A 13,960-nucleotide genomic window follows, 5' to 3' on the forward strand; every position below is an offset into this window, starting at 1 on the left:
CATTAATCTCTTGGCTTGCAAGCAAACCAGAGCTTCAAATGTTCGTAAATGCTCAAACAGCAGCAGATACAAAACATTTCATAATGTACATGAATTTCTCTGTAAGAATGTGCATCACAGTGAAGAATCAAACGCCCATATCTTACTTGAGGTCTTCGTGTTAGGAGATACTCCTCTACCTGGTGACGGTCGGTCACTTTGGACGAATGTCTCAAATTCCATGCCGGCCTCCTTCAATTCATCTTGGCTAGGTAGTAAAGTTTACAGAATGAGAAAGAAAGAGAATAGGGAACTAATGTAGCTCTCCAACTCTTGCTACTGCTACCACCAATTAGACTTTTATAACTTTGCTCAAAATAATTCGAAAATCCCCAAGGAAACTGATCTTGGAAAAGGTAATGACAACTTTGAGGCAAAATAAGCCTATCCAGATGTGTTGTTTGTGTAATTTGGAAGAGCAGTTCCTGTCTGTAGAGTGTAATAATGTATGTTAAATGGATTTCTTGCATCCCACCTCAAAGTGATCTACCTGCTGCCCTATCTCTACCACTACTGGAAATGTTGAGATCAACATGCCCACCACCCACCAGAAGGGACTTCATACTTTTGTTTGATATTCCATGATGTATCTCTCAATTTATTTTTAGGGCGTAATGAGGAGGACTGCTGAATTCCAGTCTGGCATTTACCTCTGGCTCAGACAGGTGAAAGTGTTAGCTAATTAGATAAATGTTAAATAATTAATTACTCCAGTGAATTAATTAGACTAATTAACATGTCCGTTTCCAGTGAAAATTCTTTCAGCCAATGATCTTGATCACAAATAGTGCCAGGTAACACCAGCAAAGATTTATAGGCTCTATAGAACCACTCCCCTAGACATTACAGCAGGAGGTCATCATTTGGGTGAAGTGAAGAATAGTTTTACAGATCGTATGAAAATATAATTCTAATTAATGTCTTCTGAGTAGCCTGAAATTATTTTCCCTAGTTTTCAATCTTTTCAAGGCTCAATCCTATTCTTATAGTAAGTTGTGGCTCATCAATTTCTTTCTTACTGACTGTATTGCAAAAGATCAGTCACCTGAGTGGAAATGGAAAAAGGTCTCATTTTAGAAAGCATGAGATGCAGGGGTGCATCTGGCAAACACAGGCCCTGACACTGGGCATTTAGCTACACAAGGCCAGGTGCCGGGCAGAGCCCTACAACTCAGCACAGCCTTGAGAACAGTAGGGCCTGCATCGACTTCTCTAAATCCATGCCCCACAGTGTCTGGCTTAAGACAAAACACATCATTTCCTCCACAGTGCCAGCATTTTCATATTCATGCCTCCATGACCATTTTCTATCTGGATAATTTTGCCTCTGAACCTCTACTATGGAAGAAGAGTAATCAGAATCCTGGTGCACAACGGAGTGGCATTTGAGTTTCTCCCCAGTTTGCATGCTTTCTGTTGAATCCATGAGGTTAACTCATGTAGACATAGAACAATACCCACCCCCTAAAATAGTGCTCCTGTTGCTCTGGGGAGGGCCATAGCTAGGAATGTGGGGCTCCCAGAACCTTGCTCTAAAGAGTTAGTCATATACCTCATGCCAGGCCACTGCGGTAAATTCTGAGAACACAAAGAGAAAGAGATAAATGGCATCTGCCCTAAAGGAATTTATACTCTACTGGGTAGGAGCGATGACTATGGCAGATAAGAAATATGGCAGATGCTATGAAACTCAGAGAACAGGCCCCAAACCCAGACTGGGAGATATGGGTGACCTCTGGAAGAATGAGATGCCTGAGCTGAATCTTCAGTAAAGATATCGTCCAGAAAAAGTGTCACATTTAGGGAACTATTAGCAGCTCTGTGTGGTTTTACTTCCACATATTTGCACCAGAACATTTCAGACAGAGCCTTATTGGCTCTCAGCTTCTGAAATTTCTGCTATATTGAAAAATAAAGACTCACACAGAGTAATAATAGTTATAACGCACATTTAGTCCAGAGTAGTCTGTTTTGTGGTAAATGAAGACTCTATGTGGGAGATGTCACACATCATACAGTAAGTGATTATTAAGCACCTCCTATATACTTCATGCTCAAAGTTGCATAACGATGTAAGAAAATGGTCCTTGTTCTCAAAGTTTTTTTTCTAGCAACCTTCAAATGAAAAGGACTAAACTTACAACTGCCCTGTGTACTTTAGTGGCCTGTCTTACTGGGACTCTGACTCCCACAACGTCATCACTGCTTAAGTTTCCTGTTTCCCAGTGGCTGACCTTAACACACACCAGTGCCTCAGTGAGTCAACAGAGCCCTCTGAGGAGTCAGTGAAAGTCAGCAGTGCCTCGTGCACTTTGGTCAACAGAGGCACGAAGATTTAAAAACCTGGCTTCTGAATACGCTTGTCTTCAATTTTTAGAATGTTTCTATTTTTAAAGATGTTCGAGAAGATGAAATGTAAGGCACAGAATACCAAACAAAAATTCAAGAAAATCTACTTTACTGGAAATAAAGCATGATATTTTGAATCAGTAGCAGTAAGAAATAAAATTAAATACTTTTCTCTAACTTCAAAATAATAGCTTTCAACTTGGAATGGAAATCTGAAGGACAAGAAAAAATAATTGAAAGAATAAGAAGAAAAGGGTCGGTAACAACAGCAATGAGTTCAGCATTATGCAGGCCAGGCTTTGGACTACCTCATTCAATCCTCACAACAGCTCCGTGAGATGGGTATTGTTATTTCTCTAATTTTCAAATGAGGAAATTAGAGCCCAGAAAGGTTCAACGAGGTTCCTGATTCCACAATGAATCAAAACCAGAATTCAGATCTAGGTCTACCCAGCTAAAAAGCCACGGGATAGTCCAGTCATAATGCTGATTTTAAAATCATCTCATTGCCAAAATTTTAATTGATCTTTAAAATGTGCCTCAAACACACTTTAGTTTACAGTTTAACTCATCTCAAGCTTACCACTTTCCTGTGATTTTACCCAAAAAGCTGGGTTCAATTCAACACCCTGACCATAGCAAGTGCTGCTGGCTCCCAAGTAGTCTCTGAAAAGGGAATAAAAAGGCACCGAGCAGAGAGGATCCTAACTGCCTGTGACTCACTATTCTGATACCGTCATGCCTTAGAGATTAAAGCCCGCATTTGTTTTTCAGCACCAGATGAAAGTGCTCCAACTGGAATGTGAAGTACACTGGAAATCAGTTGAAAAGAAGTTCTGTAAGTTCGACCTCATACTGAATTGAGAGGAGGGGCTATTTTCCTTAGAACTCAAAGAAGGTTCGGTCCTAACCTCTAACAAAAAACCAAGGTTATAACTGCTGCTGCCCAAGAGGACTCAGATGGGAAAATAATGCTAATACATTGTAGAGGTGGTGAATTCCAGGCCCAGAAAGTCATGAAATTTCAAAGCTGACTGATTCTAATTTGGGTTTAGCTGAGGAACAGGGAACAGCGTGTTTTATGGTACTCTCTTAACGCTACTAAGTGCAACACATTGAGTTAAACATTAATTTTTTCTAAAGAAGTAGAAAGGGTTGAGTACAAAATCATGGTCACATTCACATTTCAGTTAATGCCTCACCCCAGGAATGTCATGACTTTTTGAAAACGTGATTCCTTTGAACACACTCCACCTTGGCTTTGAATTTCATTTTCTGCTGTGATGATTGTTGGTATTCCTCTAAGTATTTTATGGTAGTCAGTATTCTTTAAATTTTTAATTATGAAATATTTTGAACATATAGAAGTGTGCAACTATGAAAGATGCCCGTGGAGCTAACACACAAATTTAACAACTGCTAACATTTCGCCATATTTAACATAGACTTTTTTTTAGTTTTAATTCCATTTGTCCTCATTGTACACTTGAAGATGATGACAGTCACCATCCACATAAAGCTATAGATGCAGGGAGGGAAATCAATCTTTTACTTCCTATCCCTTCAATTCTGAAGCTACTGCTGACAGAGCCTGTTGCTTTTGGGGTTTTGCCAATTGGGCCTAAAGTTAATTTAAAATTTTGTTCAATGGTACTGTTGCTTTCAGAACAGTCCTGATTACTATAGTTATTTTTCTTCTGCTCAAGGTCATACTTTCTGACTAAATAAATTATTTCAGTGTATCTTGGCACTTCTGTTTAAATCTTTTCCTGTTTCTCTCTAAAACAATTTTTTAAATCTTCCAATTACAGTTGACATATAATACTATATTAGTTTCAGGTATACAGTATAGTGGTTAAACATTTCTATGCCTCCAATAAGTCTAGTACCCACCTGACGCCATACATAGTATTACAATATTATTGACTATATTCCCTAGGCAGTAATTTACATTCCTGTAACTGTTTTGTTATATAACACAGACTTTCTCATTTAAAAAAAAAAAATAGAATTCATTAAAACCTTCCTTGCCTTTAGATTACTTTTGCTTTCTCCTCAGAGGTAACCAGTACCCTGAAGTTAGTGGATATCTTTCTGGGGCGCATTTTAAAACTTTCATTTATAAGTATGAACTTAGTATGAATTTATAACTACATGAGCAGGTTCCGAGGTCCCAGCTTAATGCATGGGTTCCAGGTCCAACTTCCACCTCCCACAGGCCAGGACCACGAATGTGCACCCTGCAGAACCCTTGCTGCCTTGGCTTAAGAGTCTATGCTAAGGTCGATTCTCGCTGAATCATGATGACATCAGCTACTGAGCTGACATTCTTCATTTCTGAAATTTAGGATTAGCTCTCTCATATCCTAAAGTTCACTTGTGTTAACTTTTACACAATAGTCCCTTTGTTTAGTTTAGAAGAGGTGTCCTTCGGATTCAGTATTCCATGTTGCTTGCACAAACTTTGTTTGATAATGATACTGTAAAAATTTGAGGAGTTTTTGAATCGAGTCGGCCCTCAGGCAAAAGGGAAACATGGTTCATTATGAAGAACATGGTATAGGGCATAAGTTTTCCTTTAAAATAGCCTTGATTTTTGTTAAGACTAAAAGTAGCCTCTCTCTGATAAGCACTAAAAAATTGCAATAAGCAGTTTTTGGATTTATGATCATGTTTTTCCAACATTAGCATTTTACACAATTCTGCTATTCTGTAATTTACTTGATGAGAGTGTGTCTATGACTTTATTTTTCTGGTGATGCTTGATTTTTACGTCTTAAACTCATTTGATGTGCAGCAACACTACAAATCACCATTTAGAATAGTACGCGGCATGGTGCACTACATTCTGTAACATTAAATTTGATTTGAAAATATTTTAAAATAAATTTCTTTAAATGAATACTTTCAAAATGTTACAACATGTAGTTTTCTAAGCAATAACCTGAGTTACTAGACATCTTTCGTCTTCTCTTGTCAGAACCTGACTCTTTCTCCTTTGTTGGGGTGAGGGAAGCGTCGGGGAAACAAAGAACAATGATGTCCCAATCCTAATTCTAACCTACTTTTTTTTTAGTCCTGTCTTCATTCCCATACCAATGAGAACATAGCCTGGTGAATAAAATGCAGAGGCTGAGATTTTGGTAAAAGTGCCACAATTCTGTTTCGAAGTAGGAAATGAATTTTTGCAAAGTTTGGCAAGTTTTGATTTGAGTTGAACTAGCTTGGAAAGAGAACTATGGCTTTAATAAGCTTGAAGAGAGTAGAGCATCAAGATTTATAAAAATAAACCAACAATATACCAAATTATTCATTGTCCTTGAGTATAATCAGTGTATGAATAAATGGACAGTCATTGTATTCAGAGAAAAGCCACACTCTTGGCTCTGGAAGCAAAAAGAAAGAGTAAGCACAATTCTATCACAGAATGTGGATGCTGTTTTGTTTCAGAATGGTAGACTAACAAATTACATCTACGAAGGGGTATACTAAAAAGATAATTCTTTTTAAGCCAAATGAACCTATACATCTTTGGGAAAGCTCATTATCTTTCCAAGCTGTGTGTGTGTGTGTGTGTGTGTGTGTGTGTGTGTGTGTGTGTGTGTGTGTGTATTTTTCCTAGTAAAGTGAAAATAATAGTAATTACATGCAGGATTATTGGGAAGATAAAATAAGAACATATATATCAAATACCTGGTTTATAAGCACATAATAAAGGATGGCAATTATTATCTTAACTCCATTTATTATCTTATTATTTTAACAGACTTTCTAAAAAAATTATGGAACATGTAAATAGAGAAATGTGAAACGGAACCCAAAGTTTTTAGTCAAATAAGAAAGCTTTGAAAAGAAGATTCTAAGAGAGCTACAGCGCTAAGGCCAAGCATGTTTATGTGGCTGTGTTGTCTCTAAGCAAGTCTCTGCTCCAGAGGGTCAGACTGTAAACACAGAAGGTGATTACACTGAACGGCTTGGATGTCTCTGTGCAAATAGCACCTGGCAGACAGTAAATTGATTCCCGTGATACGTTTCACTGAATGTAGTTAGCTTTCCATTTATCCACGCTGATTATATGAAGGAACAAAGAATCAGGCAGCATGTAGCTCACCCTTCTCTCAGTGACTCTGACACATTCTAACTCATTTGGCCTTTTTCTGCTAGAAGCACACTCATCATTGGAGTGTACACACAGTGGAGGTAGGAGAGAAAATATTGGAAAAGATTTTTCTAAACTCTTTTTCTTAAAATATACATGGATTCTGGAGATATATTCAAAGGAAATAAAGTCAGTATTTGGAAGAGACAACTGTACTCCCATGTTCTTTGCAGCATTATTCATAACAGCCAAAATATGAGAACATAAATGTCTGGTAACAGATGAATGAATAAAGAAAATGTGGCATATACATATAATGGAATATTATTCAGCCTTAAAAAAAGAAGAAAATCCTGCCACTTGGAACAGCATAGGTAAATGAAACTGAAGAAAATTATTGCAAGTGTAATAAGCCAGGCACAGAAAGACAAGTACTACAGGATCTCATTTATATAGAGAATCTAAAATAGTTAAACTCATAGGAGCAGAGAGTAGGATGGTGGTTGCCAGGAAAGAGAGTCAGAAATGGAGAGATGTTGGTCAAGGAGTACAAAATTTCAATTACAAAAAATGAATAAGTTCTGGAGAGCAGACATACAGCAATATAACTATAGTTAACAATATTGCATTGTATACTCGAAATTTGCTAAGAGGGTAAATCTTAAGTGTTCTCACCACTAAACAAAAAATGAAAGCTAGATAAAAAATAGTAATTATGTGAGGTGATAGATATGTTAGTTAGCTTAATTATGGTGATTATTTCACAACATACATGTATATCAAAACATCAAGTTGTATACATTAAATAGATACAATTTTTATTTGTCAATTATACCTCAGAAAAGCTCAGGGAAGGGGGGAGAGGGGGAGGGGGGAAGAATGAAGTCTTATAAACCTGTATCTGTACCAAAAAGTGCCCTCTTTCTTGAAGACATGTAGAATCTCTAACTTCATCTTAGTGTAAAATCATGTAGCTGTTGTCAGTATAAATAACATCATTCTCTTTTATAATCTTAAAAATAAAATACATATATGCGGGAGAAATATGTCAGTGGGGGAAATACCTGAGTGAAATAGAAAAGATTCACCATGATTTAATTACCTTTTTATTTGTCTGGTTCCCCTGTGTGTAACGATAATAGGTACTTCAGGTATATGATCTTGTTTCCTCTTCACAACCACCTTATACTACAGATATTTCCATTTTACAAGGATATTAGTCTGTTTGCCCCCAGGACACCCAGGTGGTGAATAGCCCGTATCTCTCTGATCCAAAATTCTACTCTTTTCCACTCACTGTTCATTCTAGCTGAGAAGCATATCTAGGATCGAATTCTTATAATTTGTGTATCTTCTAGGGCCATATGCAAATATTGTTTGATTAATATTTTTGGTGAATAATGTGAGTGTGGCAGAAAAGGAAGAGCATCAGATTGGGGGTCAGGATACTAAGGTTCTAGTCCCAGTTCCATAATTAATTGGCTGTATTAGCATAACGAAATCATGTAACTTTTCTTGTTCTCAGGTATCTCATCTATTAAATGGGTTGGATGCTTCACTCAAGTCAAAAGACTTGAACATTTATAGTAAGGCACATCTGATTTCTAGGTAGAGACAGGTAGAGATGTCTATCTGGAATGGGTAGAGATGTCCCGCATGAATGACACCAACATTAATGGGCAAGCCGCTGAGAGGTCCGGGATAGTTCGGTGTGGGTCCAGTCATGAGAGGAACCAAATAGTAATTTGAACAAGAGATAGTTAAATATAAAGAATTGTTAACTATAGGAACAGATTGGAGCAGTGGTCCCCTACCTTTCTGGCACAGGGACTGGTGCTCCTATGAGAATCTAATGCCGGATGATCTGAGGTGGAGCTAAGGCAGTGATGCTAGCGCTGGGGAGTGGCTATAAATAAGATGAAGCTTCCCTGCCTCAATGCCGCTCACCTCCTGCTGTGAGGCCTGGTTCCTGATAGGCCTTACCAGACCACGGCCCAGGGGTTTAGGACCCCTGGATTAGAGTAACAAAGGATTAAATAGTAAGAAATGAAGAGGATTCTAAAGAATATAAAAGAGCAGATATCAGGATCAGCTACTATCCTTAGGACTGAGATAGAGCACCCAGGAAGTAGCTGAAGAGCTGATCTCCAACCAAGGCTGAGTTCTTGAACTTGCCAGAGGGCATGGCTGTGGTTCACAGAAAGCCAAAGAAGTCACTGTGGTGCCATACCAGTGAAATTGGCTGGAAATCCTCTCTCTAGGAGGAAAAGCTGTTCACAGGGAGGTGTCTTAGGAGAAGTATTCTGCTACAAGAGTGTCCAAAGGCTTCCCAGGGAAGTTGCTGTCCACGTTGCACTACAAGAGCCAGACACTAGAGAAGTCGTTTACACTGCAATAGAAAAATGTTTGGGAAGTCACTCACAATGCAGAGCTTGGCACTGAAGAAGTCACTGCACTGCAGTAACTGGCACTAGAGAAACTCTAGGCAGGGCAGGAGCCAATTGCCTTTGGAGTCACAGGCTCCACAGGAGGAGGGTGCTAGAGAGGCTACCCACAAGCAGAAGCCCACCAAGATTGCTCATTGGTATCCGAAAGCAAATCTCCCTCCCCCGCAATATCTCTCCACCACAACCTACTGACACGGCTTAACCTTAAGCCAGCTGGCATAGGAAAACTATCTAAAGGGCCCAGCTATACTTTCACAGAGTAAGCAAAAAAGGGTAAATTTGGAGCTGAGAGGCAATAACTTGCACAGATTGACATCAAAAGCCATTTCCTAAAAGATACAGCTTCATAGAATATGACTTCTTGCACCTTAGCAATCATTCATTGCAGAGGCAGCTAGCAGAAAGCCTACTGACCAAACCCAGGCCCTATGGATAGCAAACAGTTTTAAAACTTCGAATGTGAATAGTTGAAAAAAGGCCATGCATGTTCTGATTTACCACAGTCATCAGTAACTCTCAATTAGCTTAACCCTGAGAGCAGGCTTCACATAAATATATGCCAGGCCCCTATAGTCATTTGAGTTTGTGATCTTAGACCATCTATCTGCTTGATTTTACAGAAGAGAAAACTGAGGCTCAGAAAAATAAAATGACCTCCTTAAACTAGCTGCTTATGCCATCTCTGTCACATTCAAACAAAATACAGATTGAAAGTAGTAAATCAACCTATCTTGAATACTGATGTATATCAAGCAATTGTATTGAATTTGAGCTATTTATATTTCATAGACTTTGTTTATTTACATAAAATCAGGAGATTGTTGTAAGAAATGTATAATTCTCCGTGGCAAGAAAATAACCAAGAGCTTATCAAAACTTGTCGCTTCCTGGGTTAACTACCTTGATGTTAAGTATAACCTCATGTAAAATCCCATCCAAAATATCTTAAACTAAATCAGCACTCCACAGTCTGTAATTACTGCTACAAAAACAATTCTATCGATTCCCATTTGTACCCTTTCTCCTGTATTTTCAAAGCCATTACTCTCCAAGTGATCAAGTTATAGTTTCCTATCACTTCATAAGAATGGAAAATCTATGCTTTTTTTTCATTAAATAATTAAGTGTTAGAACATTTACAAATCTTAAATAATTTCACACTCTTGGCAAGGTGAGAAAAAAATTTATTTCCGAGTTTTCTCAGGATCACGGACAATGCAGAATACATATGGTTTATGTTATGCTTTCACATACATGATTTCACTTTAAATGAATCTTCAGAAATTTTGTTTGCTAGAACCCTTTTAGTTTTTTAAGAAAGAAGCCTAATTTGAGATACAGCGCAGCTTAAAGATGCTAAAATGAAATGTAATTAAAAAAAAAAGCAACATTCCAGTTAATTCCAAGCAGAAACTTAAGTTATCTCCACAATCTAACTATTTTATTTAAAAAAATAAAAGACATCTTATAAGTTTATAACTATTGAAATTTTATGTAAACAAATGAGTTTCAGAAATTAATCTGGGTTGTAGTATTTATAGCCGAATAAACGGTAGGTATGACGAAAACTTGGTATTTGGGAAATAGCACATGTGGGTTTATATATCTTCTCTTCCAGTAAGCAATAGGTCATCATTTTACTTCTCAAAGTTTTGGTTTCTTAACCATGATGCAGGTGAGACTCCATGTTTCTTTACAACATTTGCCCTACAATATTCCCACCAAGGCAGCAAAGAGGGATGCTCTATAGCCTTTATCTCCTTCAGACTTGTCTATTAACAACTTGGTAGGGAAGAAGTTTTGTTTGTTTTTACACATCAAAGTTATATTATGAGGTATAATCTCCATGTTTTTATTCATTTAAAAATACCTGAGTACCTACCTTCTGTGAGGCACTATTCTGTGTACTAAGAATGCAACAGTGAACCAGAGTTCTTGCTCTCACACGGTCTGTATTCTAAAGGCGAAGACAGGAAATTAGTTAATCAAGTAATCATAGAGTTTGATAGGTGGTAAGTGCTGTAGAGAACAGTGAAGCAGGAAAAGAAGATAGGGAGTGATGGGGGTAGGGTGGTGGGGGTGGGGGTGCTGCCACAGGTGGGTGAGAGGTGCGGTTCTTGGCAAGATGATCAGGGAAAAGTCTTCCCGAAAAGGTAACTCCTCAGAAAAATGTAAAGTATTCAAGAAAAGACTATGCTTATATTGCAAACATTTCCTCTAAAACTACTGAAGCATATTCAAAGGGATGATTGTAAAACTATGTTTGTCAGCTTGGGGGTGGAAGAGAAGAAAACAAAAGGGAAAAAAGCAGATTGGTTTATTTCTAGCAACAAATTGAGGGCCTAAGCAACAGTGGTACTCAGCAAATGGGCGTTGAATCTGAGCATAGTCAAGCTTCTAACCTTATATAAATCAAGTTAATGTAACAGTCCTATCAAGAACAGTATTTTGGGATGTTGGTATGATGACCCTCCCTTACAATTAAGGCAGTTTCTGTCTGTGCACCTCATCCAACTCATGGTCCTGGGAAGGGAAAAGAACAGATGTGATCTCAGGGAGGATGAGAACATAGTATCTTGTAAGGGGAGTCCCAGTCATAAGAGAGAAGAGGGAACACCTCCCCTCTCTCACTCACTGGACTATGGAAGAAGAATGTTGGAGTTTCCTCTTCACAGCCAATTCCTGAGTCAAAACTTGGGACGCGGATAGGGGTGCTGGGTAGTACACAGCTGATAGCTATGGAAGAATCTGGAACATCAGGAACTAATAGCAGGTTCCTCTTCACTAACTGGGGAAAGCTGCATATGCTTGGTTAAAAACCTTGAATGTGAACATATGGCCCAGAAGCAATAATGCAGAAGCCAAGTGAAGTGGCCAGAGAAGATCCTGAGGCAGAAATCCTGGCTTCCCAAAGCCCATTTAGAGTGTCTACAGCTGAGTTGTTCAATATAGTAGCCACTTGACACATAAGCTATTTACATTAAAATTTAAACTTACCAAAATTAAATAAAATTTCAAATTTCTTTTCTTGGTCACATTAGCCACATTTCATGTATTCAATAAACTATATGTAGCTGATAGCTACTGAAAAGCACAGATATAAAACATTTCCATCATTGCAGAAAGTTCTATTGGGCAGCACTGGTCTAGAGATGTGGTCACCAACTTTTTCTCTAAAGAGCCAGATAGTAAATAGTTTTAGCATTGCAGGTCAGACAATCTCTATTATAACTACTCAATACTGTAGTTGTAGCCTGAAAGCAGCCATAATTTATGTATAAATGAATGGGCATAGCCATGTTTCAGTAAAACATTATTTACAAAAACAGGCTTTGGCCCAAGGGCTGTGGTGTGCCCATTCCTGGTCTAGAGGATCCAAAAGTTCCCAGTGTCTCAGTGAAGAAACGGGGGCCACTGAAAGGACTGGTGGACTAAAGAGCCCTGGGATAAGACCAAATTACCTGATCTGTAAACCCAAAGGTGATGTAGGTCCAGGTGCAACACAGCAAACACCCATCAAGGATCAGACTTAGTGCACAGGACAACACACAAACTCGCACACACAGACTCAAGGCCATCTTGAGAAGTTGCAGGAGAGGGAAGAAACCTGAAAGACCAACCTCAAATAAGCCAAATAATCTAAAAGAGACCATTGAGGTGGAAGAGACAGTGATGCTGTTGGTTGGCAAATGTCACCACCAACTGCCCCAGCCCCACAATGCTGGGGGCAGGGGGATCTCGGGAGGAAGTTTAGATTCAGTACAGAAAACAAATAAGCCACAATCTCCTTGCATCTCTGAATTAGAGCGCAAATAAAAGGTCAATGCTACTACACAATATTTTCTTACATGCACATAAAGATAGCTTAAACAACGAAATCTTCGTTGGCTTCCCATGATGTCTAGTTTGAGTTAACTCATCTTTCCAGTCCCATCAGGGTCACCCTGTGACTGCAGATATCCACTGAGGTATTGAGTGAAGAGAACACTTGCCTTGGAGGGAGAGAACCTGGGCTCTAGCCATGTGGCTTCTGCTAAATGTCTTAACTGCTCTAGGCCTCAGTGATCTATTCTGCCACATGGAAAGGTGAAATTGAATGACCCCAAATTTCTTACCCAGCTCACAGAACAAAGTTTATGATTTATCTAAAAGACATCTGACTGGGGTTGTAGAATGTGGCTATAATTAACATAGTGGACCAGATCACAGGTCAATGAATAAAGTCTTAGCTCTATTAATAAGTTTCTACTGGTTCACTGAAAATACATCTGATACTTGGATGGTTGTAAGATCATCTTATTGATAAAACGGTATTAGTCCACTTGGGCTGCCATAACAAAATATCATAGACTGAATGGCTTAAACAACAGACATTTATTTTCTCACAGTTCTGAAGGTTAGAAGCCTGAGATTAGGGTGCTAGAATGATCAGTTCCTGATGAGAACCCTCTTCTTGGTTGTAGACTTCTTGCTTTGCCCTCACATGTCAGAGAGAGAGAGACAGAGAGAGACAGACAGACAGACAGAGACAGACAGAAAGCTTTTTGGAGTCTCTTATAAGGGTACTTACATCATGAAGCCCCCATGGCCTCATCTAAACCTATTTACCTCTCAAAGGGCCCAGGTCTGAATACCATCAAATTGAAGGTTAGAGCTTCAATATATAAATTTGAGGAGGCACAACTAAGTCCATAGCCCAGACCTTCGAATTACTTTATACTTAAATATTGAGTTCTTAGAATTTTGCTCAACTATTGAGAAAGTAGTATCAAATTGTGTCTCTCCTTTTCTGAAATTTAAAGCCAGGGAGGATGGGGGAATGATTGTCTTGTTATCAGCTGTCAAGATGGCAAATATTTACCGGGCAATTTACTATGCAACAGGAAATATTTGAAGTACATTACATGAATCACCTCATTTCACCCTACAACAATCTTATTAGACCTATTGGAGAGATGAAGACACTAGTATTTGGAAAGATTAAGCAACTTGCATAAGGTCACATACTTAAGATGAGGCTAAGTCT

This window comes from Rousettus aegyptiacus, unplaced genomic scaffold, assembly GCF_014176215.1.
Source record: "Rousettus aegyptiacus isolate mRouAeg1 unplaced genomic scaffold, mRouAeg1.p scaffold_m13_p_2, whole genome shotgun sequence".
NCBI lineage: Eukaryota > Metazoa > Chordata > Mammalia > Chiroptera > Pteropodidae > Rousettus > Rousettus aegyptiacus.